General features: G+C 44.7%; 1 protein-coding gene and 1 long non-coding RNA gene across 3 annotated transcripts in view; one reads left to right on the top strand and one right to left on the bottom strand.

Moving 5' to 3' along the window:
• The window catches only part of TASOR2 (transcription activation suppressor family member 2), a 68,344-nt gene extending 56,646 nt beyond the window's left edge, over positions 1-11,698 (bottom strand). For both annotated transcript variants that reach the window (XM_081879574.1, XM_081879575.1), the window contains exon 1: positions 10,967-11,698. The gene's annotated coding sequence lies outside the window, so the exon portion shown is untranslated. The remainder of the gene's footprint in view (positions 1-10,966) is intronic.
• Positions 1-19,227, top strand: part of LOC309352068 — a 62,223-nt gene that overhangs the window by 28,732 nt on the left and 14,264 nt on the right. The window lies entirely within an intron of this gene.

The raw sequence follows: 19,227 nt of genomic DNA, 5'->3' as shown, positions 1-19,227 counted from the left end.
GTTTCTTTGATGAGAAAGAGGAAGGAGCTAAGTCAGAATGCTCCACGTGTATTATATGTAAATAAAGTTGTTGTTGTTTAGTTGTTTAGTCGTGTCTGACTCTTCTTGACCCCCTGGACCAGAGCAGCCAGGCACTCCTGTCTTGCACTGCCTCCCGCAGTTTGGTCAAACTCATGCTGGTAGCTTCAAGAACACTGTCCCACCATCTCGCCCTCTGTCGTCCCCTTCTCCTTGTGCCCTCCATCTTTCCCAACATCAGGGTCTTTTCCAGGGAGTCTTCTCTTCTCATGAGGTGGCCAAAGTCTTGGAGCCTCAGCTTCAGGATCTGTCCTTCCAGTGAGCACTCAGGGCTGATTTCCTTCAGAATGGAGAGGTTTGATCTTCTTGCAGTCCATGGGACTTCTTGCAGTCAAAAGCATCAATTCTTCAGCGATCAGCCTTCTTTATGGTCCAGCTCTCACTTCCATACATTACTACTCGGAAAACCATAGCTTGAACTATACGGACCTTTGTTGGCAAGGTGATGTCTCTGCTTTTTAAGATGCTGTCTAGGTTTGTCACTGCTTTTCTCCCAAGAAGAAGGCGTCTTTTAATTTCGTGGCTGCTGTCACCATCTGCAGTGATCATGGAGCCCAAAAAAAGTAAAATCTCTCACTGCCTCCATTTCTTCCCCTTCTATTTGCCAGGAGGTGATGGGCCCAGTGGCGATGTAGATTAGCCCAAATGCTGAGCTACTGAGTTCTGTTACGCCAACTGCAAATACTCTGCAAGATTCTCTGCAAAAGAATCTGGTATCAGTCGCTGTGATGTTTGGGCTGGAGAAAGCTTTTGAAGCTCCCAAACGATCGACCAGGAGGGAGGGAACATGCCAGTCAGGCATGTGTCTCTGCCAGGATCCTACACAAGAGTATAGAATCATAGAATCATAGAGTTGGAAGAGACCACAAGGGCCATCGAGTCCAACCCCCTGCCAAGCAGGACGATCCTAACAGACCACTGTTTGAAATTAGCCAGGTGCCAGGCGCATTTTGCACCTGGCTATCAGCCACCTGCAACCAAGCAAAGATGTCTGGGTAACAGGATTGTGACTGACATCTTCACCATCTGGAGACCATTGGATCTGGGCTGTTTTCACATACTAGCAACGCATCCTGTAGAGTTTTACCAATTACCGTATTTTTCGTTTTATAAGACGCACCAGACCATAAGACGCACCTAGTTTTTGGAGGAGGAAAACAGGAAAAAAATATATTCTGAATCTCAGAAGCCAGAACAACAAGAGGGATCGCTGCGCAGTGAAAGCAGCAATCCCTCTTGCTGTTCTGGCTTCTGGGATAGCTGCGCAGCCTGCACTCACTCCATAAGACGCACACACATTTCCCCTTACTTTTTAAGAGGGAAAAAGTGAGTCTTAGACAGCAAAAAATGCGGTATATTTCACCTTATGGTGCTGGAGGAGACTCTTGAGAGTCCCATGGACTGCAAGAAGATCAAACCTATCCATTCTGAAGGAAATCAGCCCTGAGTGCTCCCTGGAAAGACAGGTCCTGAAGACTTTGGCCACCTCATGAGAAGAGACAGTGTTCTCGAAGCTACAAACATGAGTCTGACCAAACTGCGGGAGGCAGTGGAAGACAGGAGTGCCTGGTGTGCTCTGGTCCAGGGGGTCATGAAGAGGCGGACACGACTAAACGACTAAACAACAAGAACAATTAACCTATCTACACACACACACACACACACACACACACATACAAAAACAGACAAAAAGGCCATCTCCCCTCAAAAACCAGGCTTCACCCACCAACCCAGCAACAATAAAATAAATTCATTAAAAAAAAAGAATTAAGTTACCAACACTGAAAGATTGGCAAAAAAAAATTTTTTTTTTAATGACTGAATTAGCAAAAATGACGGCAACAATAAGAATGCCATCTAATCAAAATCTCAAACAGGAATGGAAAGGTGTAGAAGAACACATGACCAAAAGATGCTCCAACAAGCATTTATTGATACGTATAGACTGATTTCACAAAGTTAAGTTAAGCTAAGCAGATATATAAGATTGAATGTTTAATTATTAAGATACAAAATTACAATCTCAATAATAAAGTTACGAAATAATGAGGGAAGACGGAAGGGCAGGGAATAAGAAATGCATAAAAGTTGGTACATAATGAAATGTGAAAATGTGAATTTACAAATATAATGTATATGTATCAATATGTAAAGAGTTCATATATGTATTGCAACATTAAGTGCAAAAATTTAATAATAATAATAATAATAATAATAATAATAATAATAATAATAATAGAATTAAGGGGCAGGGGATTATGGAATGTGTCGTGTTGGGGACTCGCAATGTGCCAATGTCTTCGACATCGTATCTGGAGCACAAAAGTATTGTGGATTTCGGGTTTCAACAACAGCAACTTAAGCCACAGGTCCTTCAGGCAGGGAGCTAGTTGCAGTCCACACATTTCAGTGGAATTTTAAAGCAGGAATGTAAAAGAAGTAACCAAGGGAGCTATAGTGATGTCTCAATGTGAAAAAACCCAACCGAAAACCCAAGGGGCACCTCTATTCCGTTTTACATCTCCCAGGACCACAACTTCACCAGCCATGTCATTACACCCACGAACACACTGCGCTTATAATGATTCCACATATTAATTTCCATCGCCTGATGCCAATTAGAACTGTTGCTTACAGGCCGCGCTCCGCCCATTAGGAAGGAAACAACAAACAGAAGAACTTCGCTCGCTGCCCTGTTTCCATCCTCTGAAGGGCACCAAATGGGGCCACAAAGTCTTAATTAATCCAGAATGCGGCAGCTAGACTGGTGACTGGGAGCAGCCGCCGAGACCACATAACACTGGTCCTGAAAGATCTGCATTGGCTCCCAGTACGTTTCCGAGCACAATTCAAAGTGTTGGTGCTGACCTTGAAAGCCCTAAACGGCTTCGGTCCAGTATATCTGAAGGAGCATATCCACCCCCATTGTTCTGCCCGGACACTGAGGTCCAGCGCCGAGGGCCTTCCAGCGGTTCCCTCACTGCAAGAAGCCAAGTTACAGGGATCCAGGCAGAGGGCCTTCTCGGTGGTGGCACCCGCCCTGTGGAACGCCCTCCCACCAGATGACAAAGAGAACAACAACTACCAGACTTTTAGAAGACATCTGAAGGCAGCCCTGTTCAGGGAAGCTTTTAATGTCTGATGCATTACAGTGGTACCTCGGGTTACATACACTTCAGGTTACAGACGCTTCAGGTTACAGACTCCGCTAACCCAGAAATATTACCTCAGGTTAAGAATTTTGCTTCAGGATGAGAACAGAAATCGTGCTCCGGCAGAGCAGCGGCAGCGGGAGGCCGCATTAGCTAAAGTGGTGCTTCAGGTTAAGAACAGTTTCAGGTTAAGAACAGCCCTCCAGAACGAATTACGTTCTTAACCTGAGGTACCACTGTACTGTATTTTAATATTTTGTTGGAAGCCGCCCAGAGTGGCTGGGGAAGCCCAGCCAGATGGGTGGGGTATAAATAAATTATTATTATTATTATTATTATTATTATTAAGGCAGATTTACACTGACAGTGTTTGAAATGTGGAAGAGATGGGTGACAGTACTCGTGCCGGCATATTCCCATGGGAGCTCCACGATTCGCCGCTCCGATTTTTTTATAATCAACACCACCGGCCATTTAGTATCAGTGACGGGGAAGTGAAAAAAATTGCAGAGAATGTGTGATGATAATGAATATTCCAGTGACCAAACAAGACCATGGCGATTCTGGAATCAAAATTCATCACTCCTCAGAACACAAAAGGATCCTCTGGATCAGGTCAGTGGCCCATTTGGTCCAATACAGTGGTGCCTCGCAAGACGAAATTAATTCGTTCCGCGAGTTTTTTCGTCTTGCGATTTTTTCGTCTTGCGAAGCACGGACTTTGGAAAAGCTTCAAAAATCACCAAAGTCTTCAAAAACCTCAAAAAAGGCTACCACACCACGTGCTATGAGTTGCTCCTCGAAGTGAATGCACGGTTTTAAGAAAAAGGAAACAAACTTGCAAGACAAAGGAAACAAACTTGCAAGACGTTTTCGTCTTGCGAAGCAAGCCCATAGGGAAATCCGTCTTGCGAAGCAACTCAAAAGACGAAAAACTCTTTTGTTTTGCGAGTTTTTCGTCTTACGAGGCATTCGTCTTGCGAGGTACCACTGTATCATGTTCTCACAGTGGTCAGGATTCAAGCACAAGGGTCTACTCTCCTCCTGTGGTTTCCAGTAACGGGTCACTGTATGAAATTTCCAGTGCCCACTCCATTCAGATCCATTGATAATGAAAAAATCACCCACACCTCCTCTCTAGAAGTAACTTTGAATAAACTGATCAGATCCTTGTTAAACAACCCCTTCCGAGAATAACTTTTGTAGACTTTATATTTTTGAAAGGATTTTCAATATACAGTGGTACCTGGGTTCTCGAACAAATCGGCTCACGAACATCACAAACCCGGAAGTGTTCCAGTTTGCGAACGTTTTTCGGAAGCCGAACGTCCGACGCAACTTCCGCTTGAGCGCAGGAGATCCTGCAGGCAATCGGAAGCAGCGCCTTGGTTTTCGAATGCTTTTGGGAGTCAATTGGATTAAGTTCGAGAACCAAGGTTCAGTCAAACCTCGGTTTTCGGACGTAATCCGTTCCGGAAGACCCCTCGACTTCCGAAATGTTCGACAACAGAGGATTGCAAAGTCAATGGAGGAAAAAGGAAAAAAACTCCCCGGAAGGCGTTTGGCTTCCGAAAATGGTTCAAAAACTGAAGCAGTTACTTCTGGGTTTTCGGTATCCAGGAGCCAAAACATTCCAAAATAGAGGTGTCTGGGAGCAAAATTTTGACTGCACCTTTTTGATAAATTCCTTTTTCTCACCTGTTTCTGCACTCACCTCCTCTGTTCCCCAGTAAATTTCCTGTTGCTATTTTTCATCAATGCAATTAGACAGAAAATGATTTTTAGGTGGTACGTATTTGGAAGAGAGACCAGTGCCGTTACGTTAACTGCGGTTAAATAACGTGCTGTTTTACATCACTGGTATCTAACACCATGGAAATGTATAAAAATGTGTCAAGTAATTGTTGGAAATGCGGAGACTCAGGAACTTTCTACCATATGTGGTGGATATGTAGGAAAATACAGGTATTCTGGGAGAGTATCCATGCAGAACTGCAAAAAATGCTAAAGATCTCTTTCAATAAAAAAAAACAGAGGCCGACCTCCCGGGAATAACAGATTTGGATATTCCACAAAAGGGGAAGGGTATCTTTTTATATGCGACGGCGGCAGCAAGAGTTTTGATCGCAGCAAAATGGAAGAGTAATGAAATTCCTTCCATACAAGATTGGACTCAAAAGCTGACAGAATATGCCGAATTAGATGGTCTATCAGAAAAAATAAAGAATAAATCGAAACAGGAATTTGCTTCAAAATGGGAGGTTTTCAAAGAATATCTGAAAAAGAAATATAGTAGTTTAAATTCTGTCGCAGCATTCGAACAACTTCAGTAATTGTTGCAAGGTAGATCTAAGAAATTAGATTTATTAAGAATAAGTTTAATTATGACAAAAGTGTGTTTTGGCAATAAGGAATATGAAATCGAAATATGGAATAGACGGGAGGTTGGGTCTTTAGTGTTAAGACCAATATATGTTTTATTATTTGCCAAGAAAATTATGTGTCTATGGTTATTCCTGTGTGTAATTTGGTATTTTTTTTTTCTTGTTGTATCAATAAAAATCTTTAAAAATAAATAAATAAATAACGTGCTGTTTTAAAGGGCTGTGTTTTCTAAAAGAATTAAACGGGATGGGAGGGAAGAGGAAAAGAATGCAAGAGGGGTGGACCTCACCGAAAAGCGCCCGTTTTCCCACGAACAGACGCTAGCTTCCCTGTTAAACTGGCAGGTCAAGTTCTTGTGCTGTGCTAAGCATCACACGGGACATGGCTCAAGGACCTCGCACTCGAATGCTGCAAATACCAGGAAGGTCGCCCTGTGCAGACTCAAGGTTGCAGCAAACTTACTCTGCAATCTCCCTAAGTTAAGTTGTATTCATTCTTGTTTTTATTATTGCTTGTTAGCCGCCCTGAGCCTGGCCTTGGCTGGGGAGGGTGGGGTGTAAATTTATTTATTTATTTTATTATTATTATTATTATTATTATTATTATTAAATGCTGCACAGAAAGGGGAGAAAGCAAGCATTCCTTGAACTTTTCAGCAGCCTGATACAGAAATCTAACAGCTGGTAGTTTTTCGGACATGGAGATAAATGAGGCCGGCCTGGAAACCTCTTTTTTATTATTTTTCTGTGAAAAACAAGCCAAAAATCATAGCTAAGACTAAGCAGATGTCACGCTAAACCGTGGTTAACTGGAATCGGAAGTGAAATTTTCCAATCTTCTCCTGAGCGTGCCAGAGGAGGAAAGAGAATATAGGTTCTGGAGGAGACGAGGATCATTATTGTCACAATAAACCATGGTTTTGCACAACATTCAAATGACTCCAAACTGCTCGCGGTTGACACAAAAATCAGCACAGTTGAGTATGTATCATCTCGAATGTTCTGGGAGGTTTTGGAAACCTCCTTGCAACTTCTTTGTAGCACTTTTCCTGTCTCTAACACACCTGCCCGAAGAAACTGGATCAACCATTTTCTATTGCATTTTAGTAAATTGACCTTCTTCTTCCCCCTCCCACAATTTTTCTGTGCAAGTAATACTTTGAAGCTATGTAAAAGAACATTTGAGTTTTCCTTTGCACGGAATTCAATTACTGTTGCAAAAGTCAACTTAGCGCACACCACCTGAATCTAACAAAGTATACAATTTATTTGCAACATTGCTAATAATGCAAGGAGCCTTTTATGGGCTTGAAACGCACACCCCATTTTGAATTTCTAACAACTCAGCACAAATAATCAGCTCGGATATCGGTTAAAAGAGAAAAATAAGGCTAACAAGTTTGTTCATTTCTTTTTTCCCCTCCTAAAATGTTCTGAGCCGGAATTCCAACCCCATGCAGAATGCTCAGAGCAATGTATACGGTAACAAAAATGTAAAAATGGAATGTAATCTTTAAAACAGCTATAAAACACTAAAATAGACCAGGGTGGGGGGAGAGAGAGAAAATAAACAATAGAGAGAGCCCTGCTGTTTCCATAGCCAGAGGTTTAGCTGTCACCAGCAGAGACTCAGAAGGCTGTGATCCCATGCATATTTACCTAGGAGTAAGCCCCATTGGAAATAAGATCGCCGGAAGAAATATCAACAACCTCAGATATGCAGATGACACAACATTGATGTTAGAAAATGAGGAGGAGTTAAAGAACCTCTTAATGAGGGTGAAAGAGGAGAGCGCAAAATATGGTCTGAAGCTCAACATCAAAAAAAACGAAGATCACGGCCTCTGGGCCCATCACCTCCTGGCAAATAGAAGGGGAAGAAATGGAGGCAGTGAGAGATTTTACTTTCTTGGGCTCCATGATAACTGCAGATGGTGAAAGCAGTCACGAAATTAAAAGACGCCTGCTTCTTGGGAGAAGGGCAATGACAGGCCTAGACAGCATCTTAAAAAGCAGACACATCACCTTTCCAACAAAGGTCCGTATAGTTCAAGCTCTGGTTTTTCCAGTAGTGATGTATGGAAGTGAGAGCTAGACCATAAAGAAGGCTGATCGCCGAAGAATGGATGCTTTTGAATTCTGGTGCTGGAGGAGACTCTTGAGAGTCCCCTGGACTGCAAGAAGATCCAACCTCTCCATTCTGAAGGAAATCAGCCCTGAGTGCTCACTGGAAGGACAGATCCTGAAGACTTTGGCCACCTCATGAGAAGAGAAGACTCCCTGGAAAAGACCCTGATGCTGGGAAAGATGGAGGGCACAAGGAGAAGGGGACGACAGAGGACGAGATGGTTGGACAGTGTTCTCAAAGCTACCAACATGAGTTTGACTCAACTGCGGGAGGCAGTGGAAGACAGGAGGGCCTGGCGTGCTCTGGTCCAGGGGGTCATGAAGAGTCGGACACGACTAAATGACTAAACAACAACAAGCCCCATTGAACTTAACAGGACTTACTTGCTAGTAGACAACATGCATAACATTCCACTGTAAGAACGTCTTTTCTGAGTTTTATTATATTTCTCAAGCACAGAAACAATGTACAGTGGTACCGTGGTTCTCAAACTTAATCCATTCCGGAAATCCGTTCCAAAACCAAAGCGTTCCAAAACAGTGCACGCTTTCCCATAGAAAGTCATGCAAAACGGATTAATCTGTTCCAGACTTTTAAAAACAACTCCTAAAACAGCAATGTAACATGACTTTTACTATCTAACTAGATAGTAAAAAACTATCTTGGTTCAAAACCAAGGTGTGGCTTCTGATTGGTGATTCCCCCCCCCCTTTAAAATATAATGAAATGAAATGAATTAATAGTAATAAAAATAGTAAGCTCATTTTTTTTTAAAAAAAAAAAACACCTAGACCAGGGGTCCGCAAACGTTTTCAGCAGGGGGCTGGTCCACTGTCCCTCAGACCTTGTGGGAGGCCGGACAATTTGGGGGGGGGGGGAGAGAACGAATTTCTATGCCCCACAAATAACTCAGAGATGCATTTTAAATAAAAGCACACATTCTACTCATGTAAAAACACGCTGATTCCCGGACCGTTCACAGGCCAGATTTAAAAGGCAACTGGTCCGGATCCAGCCCCCGGGGGGCCTTAGTTTGCCTACTCATGACCTAGACATTCGGCTTTGGCGACCGTAGGCTAGGTTTAAAATGCCATTTAGCTTCCATATCCGAGTTTCTAATACCAGGCTACTAAAACACAATACTGAAAGTGAAAACACAATATTTAAAAATAGTTTGAAACAAGAAACGAGCCTTCAGCGCTTGCAGAAAGCTGGCTGATGAAGGTGCCAAGCAGACCTCTGTTGGAAAGGAATTCCACAACTCAGGAGCTACCACAGAGAAGACACTGTCTTGTTCCACCGTCCGATCCCAAGCTTCTGAGTTCGGTGGAACAAGCAAGAGTTCCCTCCCTCTCCTCCGATCTTAGCACAATCTTTAATCATCATGGCAGCAAACACTGATTTACAAAGTTACAGTTCAGATCGCCCTTGATTTTAGCTAGATTTTTGTCCTGCAGTTAACACTTTTCACAAAGGCCATTTGTACTTCCGTTTCTCCTTTCCTTAAGAAAACAAACTAAAAGCTGTCGTTTTTGCAGTCTGCAAAGAACAGCTTGTTCTCTTACAGATAAGTTTTCTTTAAAAGTGGGGGGGGGGGAGAGGTTGAAGGAGCGGCGAAGGGAAGCACCAAAAAACTCACTAACATGCATCTAAAAAGCAAGCAAAGAACTTCACATAAAGCTTTCTAATGGCAATTTTTGCTCTTTGAGTAGCCATCTGCCATAGACGCTTTGGCTGAGATTTCTGCATCGCAGAGGGTTGAATTTGATGAGCCTCGTGGTCCCTGCGAATACCAGCGGAACTCCCTTCCACAGTCCAAATGCATTGGATCACTTTGAACGGCCCTCCCAACGCACGCAGGATCGTAACCCCGAGGATTAGGGCTCCGATCCTGCACACACGACCCTGGGAGCAAGCACTTATTTCCAAGCACAATGCACAAGGCAAACTTCAGATTTAAAAATTCACGGACGCTCAAAGTCATATCTCCTGCTGAACCAGCACGGCGGAACGCCTAGAGTGTCAGAGTAGAACCTGAGAGACTTGGGTTCGAATCCCCACTCGCTGGGCAACTTTGGGCCAGCCACTGCCCCTCAGCCTACCTCGCAGAGTTGTTGTGGCATTAAATCGAAGGGGGAGAAATTGGGCCGCTTTGGGCTCCTGGGAGAAAAAGGTGGGATATAAATGCAATATGTGAATTGATAAAATGCAGGCAGGAGAAGGAAGCAAGTCCCAGCAAATTGCACTGGGTTTACTCGTACGTAAAGACCCAAAGCAATGCAACCCAGGGGTGAGACTGGAATGGCTTGTTCTGTAACAAGAAGCGTGTCCTCCTCGCACACTCAGGTGACAATATCAGTCACTGCAGTCCTAAGCGCACTTCCTAAGGAAGAAGGCCCATTGGATAGAGTGAGGGCCTTACGTCAGAGTAAATATTCACGGGATCGCGGTTTAACGCGGGTAGGGGCATTTGGAGAAAAATCTCAGATTTTGCAAAAGTGCCCTAAGGCAGCCGCCCCTCTCTCTTGCAGGCTTTACCTGGGAGTAAAGCACGTGGCTCAGTAGGGCTTACTTCACAAGGAGGAAATCAGGTTGTTGAAAGCTTCCTGCCGGTCAACAAAAACGTGTGGCCAACCAGGGAAATCCGGATTCAGTGATCCGGATCCTTTAGAAGGCCCCACACTGCCAGCTCCGGACCTTTTTGTCTAAACGGCGCTTGGAAGAAATGGAAACGATAAAAACCCCACCGCGATCGCACGCTGGAAGATCCCCACAAGAGGCAGAAGAGCTCCTGCGCAGCTCCCATCCGTTCCGACGCCGGATATTGCGCCGGAGCGCTTTCCACGCCGGCATGTGAGCCTCGCTTTTCGCTTTCACTCCGCGGGTGAAAGCGCCGATCGCAGGGAGCTTTTTGCCATTTCCGCGCGCAGGAGCTCTTCCCCAATCCTGGGTTCCAATCCTGCCTTCCGATCCACCGCGGGAGGGGGGAAAGAGGCTTGCGCAAGAGCGCTTCCCCCCGGCTGGCTCATCTTTCATTTTTGCGCCTTTTAAAAGGGTCCCCGCAACCCAGGCGAAGGCGCATTGCTGGAGGTAGGATCGCGCGCAACTGACCCGAGGGGGAACCGTAAAGGGGGATTGTTTCGGAGCAAATCACAAAGAAAGGGAGATAATGACATCCCCGCATCGACCGACACGCGTCGTCCCGCTTGCGCATCCTCACTCACCCGCAACAGGTGTCAAAATCCTTTGGCTGTTGCTCCGAGGATCTCCCATGGTCAACGAGCCAGCAGGATCCAGCCCCTCTCCTTCCTTTCCCCCCTTTTCGGATTCTTGCTCCTTTACACCTCCGCGATCACTTTCACCCTTCTTTCCTTTCCGCTAAAGCGCCGGGCCTTCCGTGCATTCCTTCACGTGTGAACGGACGAAACGCGTGTCAACGACCCCCTTTCCCTTTGCGGGCGTCGCTTTGCATCATCATCATCACCATCATTATGATTAAAAAGGGAGGCAGACGGGGGGGTGTCCTCCAGCGCGATCTGCTTTCCCAAAAAAGGATCCCCGACGATTTATTTGGGATGCGAAAATTGCAAGACGGGAGATGCAAGTCTCGATCCCCAATCGCAGGCCGCGCGCTTTGCAGGGGGAAAAAATGACAGGGAGAAAGTAACTTGCAAAAATAAAATAATATATATATATATATGGAATAGCAGCTGCGCTCTTTTCCCGTCTGGGCGTTTGGAAACGCCAGTTGCAAGAGCGCACGATCGTGCGTAAAGATGGCCTCGCCGCCGCCTCCTTTTGTCTTAAGGCGAGCGGGGGGAGCCCGATCTGCAAAGCCCCCCTTGGAAAAAGGAGGAAAAAGCGCTTTCGTGGAAGAAAAAGAGAAACATGTCCGACTCCAGGCTCCTTCGGAGGAGGAGGGAGGCCGGAGCAGCTCATCCGCCGACCCCAGGAAGTGAAAAAAAATCCCTGTTTTGCAAGCAAGGGAAGGGAGGGAGGTGGCGAGGGAGGGCGACAGAAAGAAAGTGAAAACTGACCCGGAAAAAGTCGGATGCCTCCAGCAGGCTTTGAACTTCCGGCTTGCTTTGCTTTTCCGCCACGCGCGTCAAATCTTTGCAAAAAATAAAAATGAAAAAATGCAAGAAAAGCAGTGCAAGCAAGCGCCGCTCGGGAAAAGTGGGGACTAGCGCCTTGCAGAGCCCCGATTGCAAGGAGAAATGAAAAAGCAAAGCAAAGCAAAGCAAAGCAAGCATCGCTCGGGAACTAGCTTTGCTTTTCCGCCACGCGCGTCAAATCTTTGCAAAAAATAAAAATGAAAAATGCAAGGAAAGCAATGCAAGTACCGTTCGGGAAAAGTCGGGACTAGATCCACCTCTCTTTTAAATCAGAACCAGTGAAGGCGGTGACGGTGCTGTGTGAGTGTCTGGAGGCGGTTGGAGGATGGATGGCGGCTAACAGATTGAGGTTGCATCCTGACAAGACAGAAGTACTGTTTTGGGGGGGCAGGAGGCAGGCGGGTGTGGAGGACTCCCTGGTCCTGAATGGGGTAACTGTGCCCCTGAAGGACCAGGTGAGCAGCCTGGGAGTCATTTTGGACTCACAGCTGTCCATGGAGGCACAGGTCAAATCTGTATCCAGGGCAGCTGTTTACCAGCTCCATCTGGTACGTAGGCTGAGACCCTATCTGCCTGCGGACTGTCTCGCCAGAGTGGTACATGCTCTGGTTATCTCCCGCTTGGACTACTGCAATGCGCTCTACGTGGGGCTACCTTTGAAGGTGACCCGGAAACTACAACTAATCCAGAATGCGGCAGCTAGACTGGAGACTGGGAGTGGGCACCAAGACCACATAACACCGGTCCTGAGAGATCTGCATTGGCTCCCAGTACATTTCCGAGCACAATTCCAAGTGTTGGTGCTGACCTTGAAAGCCCTAAATGGCCTCGGTCCAGTATACCTGAAGGAGCGTCTCCACCCCCATCGTTCTGCCCGGACACTGAGGTCCAGCACCGAGGGCCTTCTGGCAGTTCCCTCCCTGCGAGAAGTGAGGTTACAGGGAACCAGGCAGAGGGCCTTCTCAGTAGTGGCACCCACCCTTCAGATGTGAAGGAAATAAGCAGCTATCTTCTTTTTAAAAGACATCTGAAGGCAGCCCTGTTTAGGGAAGTTTTTAATATTTAATGCTGTATTGTTTTTAACATTTGATTGGAAGCCGCCCAGAAGGGCTGGGGAAACTTAGCCAGATGGGCGGGGTATAAATAATAAATTAGTATTATTAGTATTATTAGTATTATTATTACTAGCGCCTTGCTGAGCCCCGATTGCAAGGAGAAATAAAGAAAAGTGCAAACAAGCAAGCAAAGCAAAGCAAGCATTGCTTGGAAAAACTGGGGACTGGCTTTGCTTTTCCTCCCCGCGCCACGCCACACGCGTCAAATCTTTGCAAAAAATAAAAATTAAAAAATGCAAGAAAAGCAGTGCAAGCAAGCACCCTTGGGAAAAGTGGGGACTAGCGCCTTGCAGAGCCCCGATTGCAAGGAGAAATAAAAAATAAAAGAGCAAGCAAACAAGCAAAGCAAAGCAAAGCAAACATCGTTGGGGAAAATGGGGACTAGCGCCTTGCAGAGCCCGGATTTGCAAGGAGGAGAAAGGTTGCTGTGCAACCGGGATCAGCGACGGTGGCTGGCTTTTAAGCGCATGCCAGAATATTGGAAGAAATTTCAGGATTACTTGAATAAATATTCTCATGTGAATAATTAGAAATCACCTGAAAGTACCAAATAGGCCTAGGATTGGGATTTGATTGTAAGCAAATTAGAGGGAGAATAGTAAGAAATGAGAATCAAATAGTTAATTGCTGGAATTAACTAAGAATGTTTTTGGAGAGCTGTTACATGCAGATAGAATGAATTTCAGAAGGGGGGGATCTGAGGAAGTCAATTAACAATGTAAAAGAAATTGGGTTTTTAAGATTACATCTTGTTTTTGTTTTTCTTGTTTAATACTGTATTGTGTTTTCTTTTGTGTGTTTTTCTTTTTCTTTATGTTTGTTATAATTGTGGAAAACTTAATTAAAAAATTGGGGGGGGGGGAATAAGCGCACGCCAGAATAATAAAATCGAGAGAAATTGGGAGACTTAAAAAGAAACCCAGTGTCCTCAGGCTTCGCCAAACCTGGTGCCCTCCATCAAATGATGATGGGAGTTGCAGGGCCAAACATCTGGTGGGCACCAGGTTGGCAAAGAAGGCTGGGTTGCAAGGACCAAATCCGTCGACGCAGATCTGCCTCCTGTTCATGTTTTTAGCCTTTGCCCTGGAGCGATGCCGAAAGAGTCCTAAGGTGGTCAAGGTGTATGTAAACAAGCAGTTGGAACTATAATAAAATCTTCAGAATATATAAATGGCAGTTATATACACAGACGCACATATAAATGGAATGTTACATATATAGCCTGTCGTTCATATATTTCAAAAAATAATAACCCAGGTGGTTTGCAGCATCCTAAAAAGTCACAAATGCGCAATAAGAACCCCACATTTTAGAGGAGCACAGAAAAATTAGGTAAGGTGTCGTCTTAAAGCAACAGTGGAAACTTGAAACAGAGGGGTCAGCAAACCTTTTCAGCAGGGGGCCGGTCCGCTGTCCCTCAGACCTTGTGGGGGGCCGGATTATATTTTGGAGGAAAAAATGAACGAATTCCTATGCCCCACAAATAACCCAGAGATGCATTTTAAATAAAAGGACACATTCTACTTGTGTAAAAACATGCTGATTCCTGGACCGTCCGTGGGCCGGATTGAGAAGGCGATTGGGCCAGATCCGGGCCTTAGTTTGCCTACTCATGAGCAAGGGTAACAACAACCGGCCAATCCAAAAAACGCAGCAGAGAAGACATACAGCCTTGCCTCCCGAATTTGCAATCGTGTATTTCTTTGGGACCTGCTGCCCCACATCTTTGCCAAAGTAAGAATAATTATACTGGCCCACCGTAAAGGGTTGTTGTAATCCACACCCAAAATCAACAAAATGGGATTGTTAAAACTGAATTACATTTACGGGGTGCCCCAGTCCTCAAGTTACTCTGGCTACCACTATTCCTTCCCTGCCCCATGCGATAGAGGGATAATAACCCTAAATTGGATATTTACCTGGTTGTCATAAACTGCACTTTTGACATGCTCTCCCCACACACCCACCTTGGAACTGGAACCACAGACTGGACAACATTGCAGGGTTAGAGTCAATTTCTTTTGGGTCTCCAAGTGATGCTAAGGAATCATTTTTTTTACAGACCTCGTTAGCTCTTCCTTAATGGCATTTAGGGGCTGCACCTGGTTTGGTTAACTGGCTCACATGCAGCCCAAAAGAACTGCACCAATAAACAGCAGCCTGTGTGGAAATAGTTGGTTCATTTGCAACAGGTGTCTTTATAATCAGCAGCCTCACACACACACAAAAATGAACATTATTCAGCTACTAATCCACTTTCCTTATGTAGTGGTACCTTGGTTCTCAAACGCCTTAGTTCCCAAACGCCAATAACCCGGAAGAAAGTGTTCCGGTTTTTGAACGTTTTTCGGAAGCTGAACATCCAAAAGCAGCTGTCGGCTATTGTTTCTGGGGCGCCTGCACCAATCAGAAGCTGCGCCTTGGTTTTCGAACATTTTGGAAGTCAAACGGACTTCCCGAACAGATTAAGTTTGGCGCTTTTGTTTTTGCTAGTTATTTTGCGTTTTTGTTTTTGAGGCTTTTTCGGTTCATTTGTTTTTGTGACTGTGTGGAACCCGGTTCAACTGCTGATTGATTGATTGATTGTGTGACTGTGGAAATGGATAAAAGCCCCCATTCAAACAATGGCTATCAGTGCAGGTAAGAATTTTATTTTTTTAAAAAAAATTATCATCTACAGTACTCTATTTTATTGTCCAGTACATTGATTATTGCTTTCATTTTATGGATCAGTGGCCTCGTTAGATAGTAAAATTCATGTCAAATTGCTATTTTAGGGGTTGTTTTTAAAAGTCTGGAACAGATTACTTTGTTTTGCATTACTTTCTTTGGGGAAGCACACCTTGGTTTTGAAACGCTTTGGTTTTGGAACAGACTTCCAGATCGGATTAAGTTTGAGAAGCAAGGTACCACTGTGTTCAGATCTGATCATATTTGTTTCAATTTAGGTCACAGTCGCAACATCCATTTAAAGCATTATGACAACACTCATGGCCTCTTCCAAGGAATTATGGGAGCTGTAGTTTGTTAAGGGGGCTGAGAGTTGTTAGGAGATCCCCTACTACCTTCAGAGAACTACAATTCCCAGAGTTCCCTGGGAAGAGAACCGTTGAACGACTCTGGGAACTGTAGTTCTGGGAGAGTATAGATTGTTAATGAGCCAAAGGTCTGGCAGAAGAGAAATATTTTCGCCTGGCACCTAAAGGTGTGTAATGAAGGCACCAGGTGAGCCTCCCTGGGGGGAGAATTCCACAAATGGGGAGCCACTGAAGAAAAGGCCCCGTTCTCATTTTGCCACCTTTGGAAGACTAATTAGCAGCCAAGGTCCAGTTTTCTGGTTTTGTGCAAAAAAAAAAACCTGAGGGATCAAAAGCATTAAGAATAGAAGGTTCTACATTATGTTCTTAAAAATTCAACTACTGTAATTAGATGTTACTTATCCCAAATTCCTTGAAAGATTTGTGAAAGAGACAGGTGCCTGTTTTCTTTTCTTCTGCATTCAATAAAATCCCACCAAACTCAGACAAAAGGAGCTACCTTTGTTTTTCTTTTCAGGCTAGTTTTTCATGCAATGCAATTTTCCATCTCTTATTCTTCCGTAATGAGGTGCCAATATCTTTTCCATCTTTGGGCAATCGATAGATGTGAGGCAGTAAGACGGTTGTTGAACCAGTCTTTAGAATTTATATTTTTAATCTCTTGGCGCAGTATTGTGACATTTTGGTGAGGACGTATGGCCCTCTTGTGAATTTTGAAGATTCTCCCCTCACCCTGACCAACATGCCTGTTTTTTCTTGTTTTTATGAGTTTATTTTATGTTAAATTTCTATCCTACCTTCCCGTCAAGGAACTCACAGTGGCATACATGAATTCCTCCCTCCCAATTTAATATTCACAGCAACCCTGTAAGGTAGGTCAGGCTGAGGGAAGGTCACCCAATGAGCTTATTGGCTGAGCAAAGTTGTGAAACCTCTTCTCCCAGGCCTTAATCCAACACTCTAACCACTATGCAGTATTACCAGCTCATTTTTTAAAAAAGATTATATCGCATGATATCCAAAATAAAGCATCTTTTTCAAGAACCCTAGCCTCCTACTCCTTTGTGGTTTTTACTGTATTGGGAAACCACTTTGAGTTGCATCATAGGAAGCCGGCCATACATGAAATAATACTAGAATCACAGAAATAGAGTTGGAAGGGGCCGTAAAGGTAAAGGGACCCCTGACTATTAGGTCCAGTCGTGGCCGACTCTGGGGTTGCGACGCTCATCTCACTTTACTGGCCGAGGGAGCCGGCGTACAGCTTCCGGGTCATGTGGCCAGCAGGACTAAGCCGCTTCTGGCAAACCAGAGCAGCGCACGGAAACGCCGTTTACCTTCCCGCCGGAGTGGTACCTATTTATCTACTTGCACTTTGACGTCCTTTCCAACTGCTAGGTTGGCAGGAGCAGGGACTGAGCAATGGGAGCTCATCCCGTCGCGGGGATTCGAACCACCGACCTTCTGATCAGGATGTCCTAGGCTCTGTGGTTTAACCCACAGCGCCACGGAAGGGGCCATGAGTCATTTAATCTGATCTCCCGCAATGCAAGACTCTTTCAGCCAACATGGGGCTCAAACTCACCAGCCTGGGATTGACTCATGCTCTACTGACACATATATAAATTATTTAATTCTTTTTTGCATTTAACAACGCAAATGTTTGAAAGATACAGAAACGAACAATGGCTTGCCTGTTGGATCTAATTAATCACAGCATTGCATTTACTGCATTTGCATTTATTGTATTTTCTCTATCGCTCTGCCTTTTTTATTATTATTAGAAATTCAATGAATGATTGTATAATAATGCAAATTCTTTTTTGTATGTTTTTTTCTTTTTTGTCTTAATCTTTTCTTTTTTTATCTTAATGTATGTATATATATATATGTATATATATATATGTATGTATTTTAATTCAATAAAGATGACGATGATTGATTAAAATTTATATGCCGCCCTTCATCAGAAGATCCGTCGGTTCAGAGCATAGCTGTCCACTTTTCTTGCGAGGAATCCTATTTGGAATAAGGGAATTTCCCTTAAAAAAACAGGAAACGTTGACAGCTATGGTTCAGAGCAGAATCTTCCTTCTTAAATTGTGGACCCTAGGATGTCAACAGCCAAACCCAGATTGCGATATTCTGAATTCATTGCACCGAGCATTATTATTGGGATATATCGTTCCTGCAGAAAGTGAGGAGGAATTAAAGAACCTTTTAATGAGGGTGAAAGAGGAGAGCGCAAAATATGGTCTGAAGCTCAACATCAAAAAAACAAAGATCATGGCCACTGGTCCCATCACCTCCTGGCAAACAGAAGGGGAAGAAATGGAGGCAGTGAGAGATTTTACTTTCTTGGGCTCCATGATCACTGCAGATGGTGACAGCAGCCATGAATTAAAAGACGCCTGCTTCTTGGGAGGAAAGCAATGACAAACCTAGACAGCATCTTAAAAAGCAGAGACATCACCTTGCCGACAAAGGTCCGTATAGTTAAAGCCATGGTTTTCCCAGTAGTGATGTATGGAAGTGAGAGCTGGACCATCAAGAAGGCTGATCATCGAAGAATGGATGCTTTTGAGTTATGGTGCTGGAGGAGACTCTTGAGAGTCCCATGGACTGCAAGAAGATCAAACCAATCCATTCTGAAGGAGATCAGCCCTGAGTGCTCACTGGAAGGACAGATCCTGAAGCTGAGGCTCCAGTACTTTGGCCACCTCATGAGATGAGAAGACTCCCTGGAAAAGACCCTGATGTTGGGAAAGATGGAGGGCGCAAGGAGAAGGGGACGACAGAGGATGAGATGGTTGGACAGTGTTCTGGAAGAGACCAGCCTGAGTTTGACCAAACTGTGGGAGGCAGTGGAAGACAGGAGTGCCTGGCGTGCTCTGGTCCAGGGGGTCACGAAGAGTCGGACACGACTAAACAACAACAACATCGCTCTTGCCATGTATCCATGCAGCAAAACGTGCACGTTGGAAGGCAGAGCAATGCATTTGGGGAAGAAATAAAAAAATGCGTGTAAGAAACAAACGAATAAAGAGGAAAAATCGGATTATTCGACCAGAGGAAGCCACAGCCTGCTCAGAGCCCTTGCAAAAATCCCATTCCCCCCCCCCCCTGCAGTATTACATAAGGACCAGCGTCCCGGGAGCTGCGCGCGGAACTACAACTCCCAGCATCCTTTGCGACAGCTCTCCCGGCTGACGTTGGA

Source organism: Podarcis erhardii (genome assembly GCF_964252035.2).
Source record: "Podarcis erhardii genome assembly, chromosome: 10".
Classification (NCBI taxonomy): domain Eukaryota; kingdom Metazoa; phylum Chordata; class Lepidosauria; order Squamata; family Lacertidae; genus Podarcis; species Podarcis erhardii.
Note: the sequence above shows the minus strand (reverse complement) of the source record. Positions and strands in the feature narration are given on the sequence as shown.